The following is an 8620-nucleotide window of genomic DNA, read 5'->3' as shown; positions in this document are numbered from 1 at the left end:
TACAATTCTAAATATCTACTAGCCAAACAATGGAGCACCCAAATTTATCAAAGAAACACTACTTTCCCTCAAATGCAATATAAATCCGAAGACATTCATTGTTGGGGATTTTAACACACCACTCTCCACACTAGATAGATCAACTCGGCAAAAACTCAACATAGAAACCGCAGATCTACACAGCTACATAGATCAACTAGATTTAACATATATCTACCGAACATTTCTCCCAGCAGCATCAGAATACACGTTTTTCTCAGCAGCACATGGAACGTTTTCTAAAATAAACCACATTTTAGGCCACAAAGCAAACTTGTCTAAATTCAGAAACATTGAAGTTATACCTTGCATTCTCTCTGACCACAAGGGATAAAAATAGAACTCAACACCAAAAGCCACCAAAGAAAGTCTGGTATCACATGGAGGCTGAACAACACACTGCTGAATCATGAGTGGGTCATGGAAGAGATTAGAAAGGAAATTCAAATGTTCATGCTATTCAACAAAAATGAACACACAAATTACCAGCTCCTCTGGGAGACAGCAAAAGCAGTACTCAGAGGCAAGTTTATAGCTCTGAGCTCCTACATCAACAAATTGGAAAGATCTGAAACCAATAATTTAATGACACATCTCAACCTCCTTGAAAAAGAGCAGCAAGATAAACCGCAATCCAGTAGACGAAAGAAATAATCAAAATTAAATCAGAATTAAATGAATTAGAATCCAAAAAAACTATAGAAAGAATCAACAAAACAAAGAGTTGGTTCTTCGAAAAAATTTACAAAATTGACAGACCCTTAACAAATCTTATCAGAAAAAGAAGAGAAGACACCCAAATAAATAAACTGAGAGATGAGAATGGAAACATCACCTCAGAACCAACCAAGATACAAAACACTATAAGGGAATACTTCTCAAATCTTTATGCTAATAAGCTTGAGAACTTGGCAGAAATGGACCTTTTCCTAGCACATATTGACATGACCAAACTAAATCAAGATGACTTAAACCATCTTAACAGGCCATATCAATCAATGAAATAGAAAGAGAACTAAGAGACCAACCATCTAAGAAAAGCCCAGGACCAAATGGTTTTACAGCGAAATTCCTCAAGGCATTCTACAAAGCAAAGCTCACACGAATACTCCTCCAACTCTTCAACGAAATTGAAAGAGAAAGTTCACTACCTAACACATTCTATGAAGCCATCATAACCCTCATCCCAAAACCAGGCAGGGACTCATCAAAGAAAGAGAACTATAGATCCATTTCTTTGATGAACATTGATGTAAAACTTCTCAACAAAATGTCTGCCAACCAAATTCAGCAATTCGTCAAAAAGTCATACACCATGATCAAACAGGATTCATTTAAGGGAAGCAAAACTGGTTCAATATATGCAAATCAATTAACATAATTCAACACATCAACAGGAGCAAAGATAAGAACAACATGATTATCTCAATCGATGCAGAAATAGCATTTGACAAGATCCAACACCCCTTTATGATGAAGGTTCTGGAAAAATTAGAAATCCATGGTACATTCCTCAATAAAATAAAGGCTGGATATGACAAACCTACAGCCAGCAGTATAATTAATGCTAAGAAACTAAAGCCATTTCCTCTTAACTTAGGAACGAGAGAAGGATGTCCACTCTCTCCACTTCTCTTCAGTCTAGTATTAGAAAGCATAGAAACAGCAATAAGACAAGATTCAAACATAATGGGGATCCAAATAGGGAAAGAAGAAGAAAAACTCTCCCTCTTTGCAGATAACATGCTCTTGTATTTAAAGAATCCCACAGATTCCACTCCCAATTTACTGAAGCTGATTCAAAACTTTGACAAAAGTAGCAAAGTATTAAATTAACCCTTAAAAATCAATGGTTTTTCTGGATGCCAACAATCAGAAGTGTGTGGCTGAAATCAGGAAAGGAACTCCATTCATATAAGCCGCCCCCAAAATAAAATACCCAGGAGTTAACTTAACCAAAGTAGTGAAGGACGTCTATGATGAAAACATTAAAAACTTGAAAAAGGAAATCAAATCAGTACTTAGAAAATGGCAAAAAAAAACCTCCCACGCTCCTGGATTGGACAGATAGACATCGGGGAAAATGGCAATACTTCCGAAGCTATCTACAAATTCAAGGCGACACCTATCATTATTGCAAACCCATTCTTAAAGGAAATAGAAGAGGCAATCCAAAAATTCATATGGAACAATAAAACACCATGAATAGCAAAAACGATCCTCAACAGAAAGAACAGTCATGGAGGAATATCAATTCCAAATTTCAAAATAGTACAAAGCCATAGTAATCAGAAACAGCTTGGTACTGGCAAAAGAACAGACCTCAGGACCAATGGAATAGAATTGAAAACCCAGAAATGAACCTACAGACCTATAGCCATCTAAACTTCGATAAGGGAGCTAAAAAAATAGAATGGAAGAAAGACAGCCTCTTCAGTAAATGGTGCTGGCATAATTGGTTAACTACTTGTAGAAAACTAAAGCTAGATCCTTATATACCACCCTGCACCAGAATCAACTAAATGGATCAAAGACCTCAGAGTCAAAGCAGACATGCTGAAAACATTACCGAATGGAATAGGAGAAACCATAGGTCTCCTTGGAGCAGGCCGAAATTTTCTCAATAGAGACCCGGAAACACAAAAAAATCAGAGAATGGTTGGACAAATGGGATTGCATGAAGTTGCAGAGCTTCTGCATTGCAAAGCACATAGCTAGCAAGATCAATAGAAAGCCCACGGATTGGGAGAAGATCTTCACTAGACGGAAGTTCCAGGAAGATGGCGGAGGAGAAGCTGGAATCTGAACAAGCTCTCGCATAGAAAGCAATTTTAGAGTTCTAGTGAACAGTCCTAAGCCAGAGAATCACACCAAGTGTGCCATCACAGGACAGAGAGTTAGACAAGAGAGGGGAAACCAAGGAAACATATCAGCTGCCGCTACGGCAGCAGGGTCGCGGCGGTGACCACCGCCGCGGGGTCATACCTGAGACACAGAGAGTCCGGGACGAAGGAGCCAGACGCAGCAGACGAGTGGATTCTACTCAACACCAACAAGAACCGACAAGGAGCGAACATCTTCATCCTGCTGTTTGCAGACCAGAGACGACCCAGGATCCAAGACTCGGCATGAGTACAAGCCTGACATCCTCACTCCTTCTCAGGAAGCAGAGGAGGGAAGGCTACCCCTCCCCCCCCATCACCGGTGATCTCCATCTTGGATTCCGACAAAGCTCGGAGGAGCTGCTAGCTCCAGCTCAGGCCTTGGAATAAAACGAGTCATTTAGCAGGTCACAAGAACTTAACGGCGAAGTGACCTACCAGACTCAGCACCATCCAGGGAAAAGTCACCCAGCTCAGGCGCCAGCCATCCGAGTGCCTTGCCTCACTGGGTAACCAGAGCTAGAGGCTGCCCCTCCCTCTAGCAGCCACCACAATCAATTGAAAAACAGAAACCCTGAGAATGGCTCCAGGCTGGGCGCTGTGAGCTTTATCACAAAATAGCCCCAGGGAAAAGCTACTGTTTGTTGAAAAGCCTCAACTCTACCCAGAACCTAGCCCCATCACCACATCCCCCTCTTTTGTGACTCTCAAAGCAGATCACCCTCCCAGAAAACTGACCTGGGAGGGGGATCTCAAAATCTTGGGTAAAGCAGAGCATTTTTCTGCCTCTTCCAACCAACCGACTTAAGAAACCAATCAAGCCACAGGACCTCAAGCTGACCAGAGACTCCAACAAGAGACTGTTTAGAGACAAAAGGGAGATACAGGATTCTTCCCACTCTTCCCCCCCCCCAAAAAAAAATCAAAAGACTTTTTTTTCTTTTTTTTTCTTCTTCTTCTTCTTCTTTTCTTTTTTTGCTTGTTTTTTGTTTTTTGCTACCTTATATATATATATTTTTTTCCCTTCTAAAACTTTTGTTAATCTTTAATTTTTGCCTCTTCTGAAAAAATAATTGTTTTCCAGTAACTTTTTTTTTTCACATCTTATAATTTTTATTTTAGGAATATGTGAATGAGCGTTTTCCTTTCTTTTCTTGTCTTCTTTCTCTTTTTCTTTCTTTCTTAATTATCTTTTTGTTTTTTGTCTAGCTCTACTGAACTTCTGAGCTTTTCTTCTCCCTTTCCCAACCTTAAAGTTTTTCACATCTCCTCTATGTGCCTCCCCTTCTCGGAACATATTCACATTCCTCTCTAAATAGACGGTCTTTTAACTTCTATAATAACATTAATTTTTATGTTACTATATTTTTTCTGGTCTCTCTCTCTCTCTACTTGCATCCTACCCAACCCATTTCCTGCATTGTGATTAGGACATAGTTAACTCTCCCTGTGCCTCCCCACACCAATCTATTCCTATTTTTTACCCACATCTCTCACTGATCCTAATAATTTCTGGTTTTCCAAATTCTTTTCTGCGGTTCAAAGTACTTTAACATATAGTTGTTTGATGTTGAATAGATGTATCTGTTGAACTAGATTGTATCTGTAGACTATTGACTGTACAAACGCAAACTTTGGTTGATGGTTGCCTTAAGATAGTGTTCTAGCATAAAACTGATGCAATCTTCATCTCAAATGGGCCGAGTAAGCCGGAAAAACACAAGAAAAATGGCAAATTCGGGTATCTCAATTCCCAATCTTGATAATCAGGGATTAGAACAGATAAAGAATAATCCAGAGGAGAGTTCGCAAATAGCTCTACAAACACTAATAGCAAACATGATAAATGAGAAGTTTGACAATGTACAAAGGACTCTGTATGAGCGTGATAGGGAGAGAGAGGAGGCATCCCAGAAGTTTATACAGGAATATCATAAGCGTGAGGAAGCTTCTCAAAAACTGATACAGGATTTGCGTGAACAACTTGAGAATGCTCAAAGAGAAAGGGAGGAATGGCGTGAGCAGGCAGAGAACACTCAAAGAGAACTGCAGGATTCCCACGAACGGGAAGAAAGAGAACTGCAAGAATCCCACAGACGAGAAGAAGCTAATCAAAGAGTAATTCAGGAATTGAGAGACCAGGTAGAGAATACAGGAAGATCACTAAAGGCATTCATGGAATCTATTAACAAAGAGCTGAAGGAAGTCAGGGAGACCACAAAGGGAATGCTGAATGGAACCCAACAGAAGGAATGGGAGTCCAAAGAAACCATAACCAATCAACTAAGTGATTTGAGAACAAACACTGAACACCAAATTAAGGAAGTACAGAAATTCATACAAGACCTAAAACAGAGCTTCAACAAAGAACTTGAAGCCATCAAAGTGACCAATTAGAAGGAAAAGAGATAAAAAAACAAAGTAGAGAGTCTTGACAGCAGGTTAGACCATGCAGAAGATCGAATCTCAGGGATTGAAGACAGCCTAGATATTATAGAGAAAGAACATAGAACCATCCAAGACAAGTCCAAGAAATATGATAGGTCTGTCCAACACCTGGAAGACACCATTAGAAGCCCCAATCTAAGGATAATGGCTGTATAGGAGCACCTAGAAACAGAAGTTAATGGTCTAGGAAATTTGTTTAACAGGATCCTAGCAGAGAACTTCCCAAACATACAAAAAGATAGGCCTATTCAGATACAAGAAGCTTTTAGAACCCCAAATAGACCAGACCAGAATAGGACATCCCACCATCACATTATAATCCACACAGGATCGACCCAGACCAAGGAAAAGATCCTTAAAGCTGTCAGGGAGAAAAGGGTAATCACCTACAAAGGAAACCAATTAGAATTATCTCAGATTTCTCAGCAGAGACAATCAAAGCAAGAAGAGCCTGGAATGACGTATGCCATGCCCTAAAAACAAATAATTATCAACCAAGAATACTGTACCCAGCTAAACTCTCCTTCATAACTGAAGGCCAAATAAAAACCTTCCATAGCAAAGAAAAATTGAAACAATACATCTCCATCAAACCAGCCCTGCAAAAGATTCTTAAAGATGTCCTACACATAGAAAACCAACAAGAACGCAACAAAGGCCAAGAAACTGCACCCAAATTGAGAATCCAAGAACCTTAGGAAGAACCCAGTTTTCGCAGCCCCCAAGAAGGTGGAAAACATGGCAGGAACTCCCAAATACCTCTCAGTCCTATCTCTTAACGTTAACGGACTGAACTCTCCAATTAAGCGACATAGACTGTCTAGTTGGATTAAAAAACAAGACCCTTCTATCTGCTGCCTGCAGGAGTCACATCTTGCCCGTAAAAACAAACACATCTTCAATGTTAAAGGCTGGAACATGCCAACGGCCCTCATAAACAGGCGGGAGTTGCAATCCTAATATCAGATAAAATAGACTTCAAACTAAAATTCGTGAGAAGAGATAAAGAAGGTCGCTACATACTAATTAAAGGATCTCTCCTTCAGGAGGATATTACAATTCTAAATATCTATTCGCCAAACAATGGAGCACCCAAATTTATCAAAGAAACACTACTTTCCCTCAAATCCCATATAGATCCAAAGACATTAATTGTTGGGGATTTTAACACACCACTCTCCCCACTAGATAGATCAACTCAGCAAAAACTCAACAGAGAAACCGCAGATCTAAACAGCTGCATAGATCAACTAGACTTAACAGACATTTACCGAACATTTCACCCAGCAGCATCAGAATACACGTTCTTCTCAGCGGCACATGGAACGTTTTCTAAAATAGACCACATTTTAGGCCACAAAGCAAACTTGTCTAAATTCAGAAACATTGAAGTTATACCTTGCATTCTCTCTGACCACAAGGGAATAAAATTAGAACTCAACACCAAAAGCCACCAAAGAAAGTCTGGTATCACATGGAGGCTGAACAACACACTGCTGAATCATGAGTGGGTCATGGAAGAGATTAGAAAGGAAATTCAAATGTTCATGTTATTCAACAAAAATGAACCCACAAATTACCAGCTCCTCTGGGACACAGCAAAGGCAATACTCAGAGGCAAGTTTATAGCTCTGAGCTCCTACATCAACAAATTGGAGAGATCGGAAACTAACAATTTAATGACACATCTAAACCTCCTTGAAAAAGAGCAGCAATATAAACCCCAATCCAGTAGATGGAAAGAAATAATCAAAATTAAATCAGAATTAAATGAATTAGAATCCAAAAAAACTATAGAAAGAATCAACAAAACAAAGAGTTGGTTTTTCGAAAAAATTAACAAATTCGACAGACCCTTAGCAAATCTAATCAGAAAAAGGACTGAACACACCCAAATAAATAAACTGAGAGATGAGAATGGAAACATCACCACAGAAACAACCAAGATTCAGAACAATATAAGGGAATACTTCTCAAAACTTTATGCTAATAAGTTTGAGAACTTGACAGAAATGGACCTTTTCCTAGCAAATATTGACATGCCAAAACTAAACCAAGATGAGTTAAACCAGCTTACCACACCCATATCAAGCATTGAAATAGAAACAGCAATAAGAGACCACCCAGCTAAGAAAAGTCCAGGACCAGATGGTTTTACACCAGAATTTTACAAGGCCTTCAAAACAGAGCTCACACCAATACTCCTCCAACTCTTCAATGAACTTGAAAGAGAAAGCTCACTACTGAACACATTCTATGAAGCCATCATAACCCTCATCCCAAAACCAGGCAGGGACTCATCAAAGAAAGAGAACTATAGACCCATTTCTTTGATGAACATTGATGCAAAACTTCTCAACAAAATTTTGGCCAATCGACTTCAACAATTCATCCAAAAAATCATACACCATGATCAGACAGGATTCATTTCAGGGATGCAAAGCTGGTTCAATATACGCAAATCAATTAATATTATTCATCACATCAACAGGAGCAAGAATAAGAACCACATGGTTATCTCAATTGATGCAGAAAAATCATTTGACAAGATCCAACACCCCTTTATGATGAAGGTTCTGGAAAAATTAGGAATCCATGGAACATTGCTCAATACAATAAAGGCTGTATATGACAAACCTACAGCCAGCATTATACTCAATGGTGAAAAACTAAAGCCATTTCCTCTTAACTCAGGAACGAGACAAGGATGCCCACTCTCTCCACTTCTCTTCAATCTAGTATTAGAATGCCTAGCTACAGCAATAAGACAAGATGCAGACATAAAGGGGATCCAAATAGGGAAAGAAGAAATAAAACTCTCCTTCTTTGCAGATGACATGATCTTGTATTTAAAGAATACCATGGACTCCACTCGCAAATTACTCAAGCTGATTCAAAACTTTGGCAAAATAGCAGGTTATAAAATTAACCCCCAATAATCAATGGCTTTTCTGTATGCCAACAATGAGAAAAGTGTGGCTGAAATTAGGAAAGCAACTCCATTTGTAATAGCCCCACAAAAAATAAAATACCTAGCAATTAACTTAACCAAAGAAGTGAAGGACCTCTATGATGAAAACTTTAAAATCTTGAAAAAGGAAATCAACACAGAACTTAAAAAATGGCAAAACCTCCCATGCTCCTGGATTGGCAAGATTAACATCGTGAAAATGGCAATACTTCCCAAGGCTATCTACAAATTCAACGCGATACCTATCAAAATTCCACCCTCATTCTTCAAGGAAATAGAG

The sequence above is a fragment of the Dipodomys merriami genome, unplaced genomic scaffold (assembly GCF_024711535.1).
Source record: "Dipodomys merriami isolate MVZ:Mamm:240054 unplaced genomic scaffold, mDipMer1.0.p SCAF_925, whole genome shotgun sequence".
Classification (NCBI taxonomy): domain Eukaryota; kingdom Metazoa; phylum Chordata; class Mammalia; order Rodentia; family Heteromyidae; genus Dipodomys; species Dipodomys merriami.
This window is presented reverse-complemented; position numbering follows the sequence as displayed.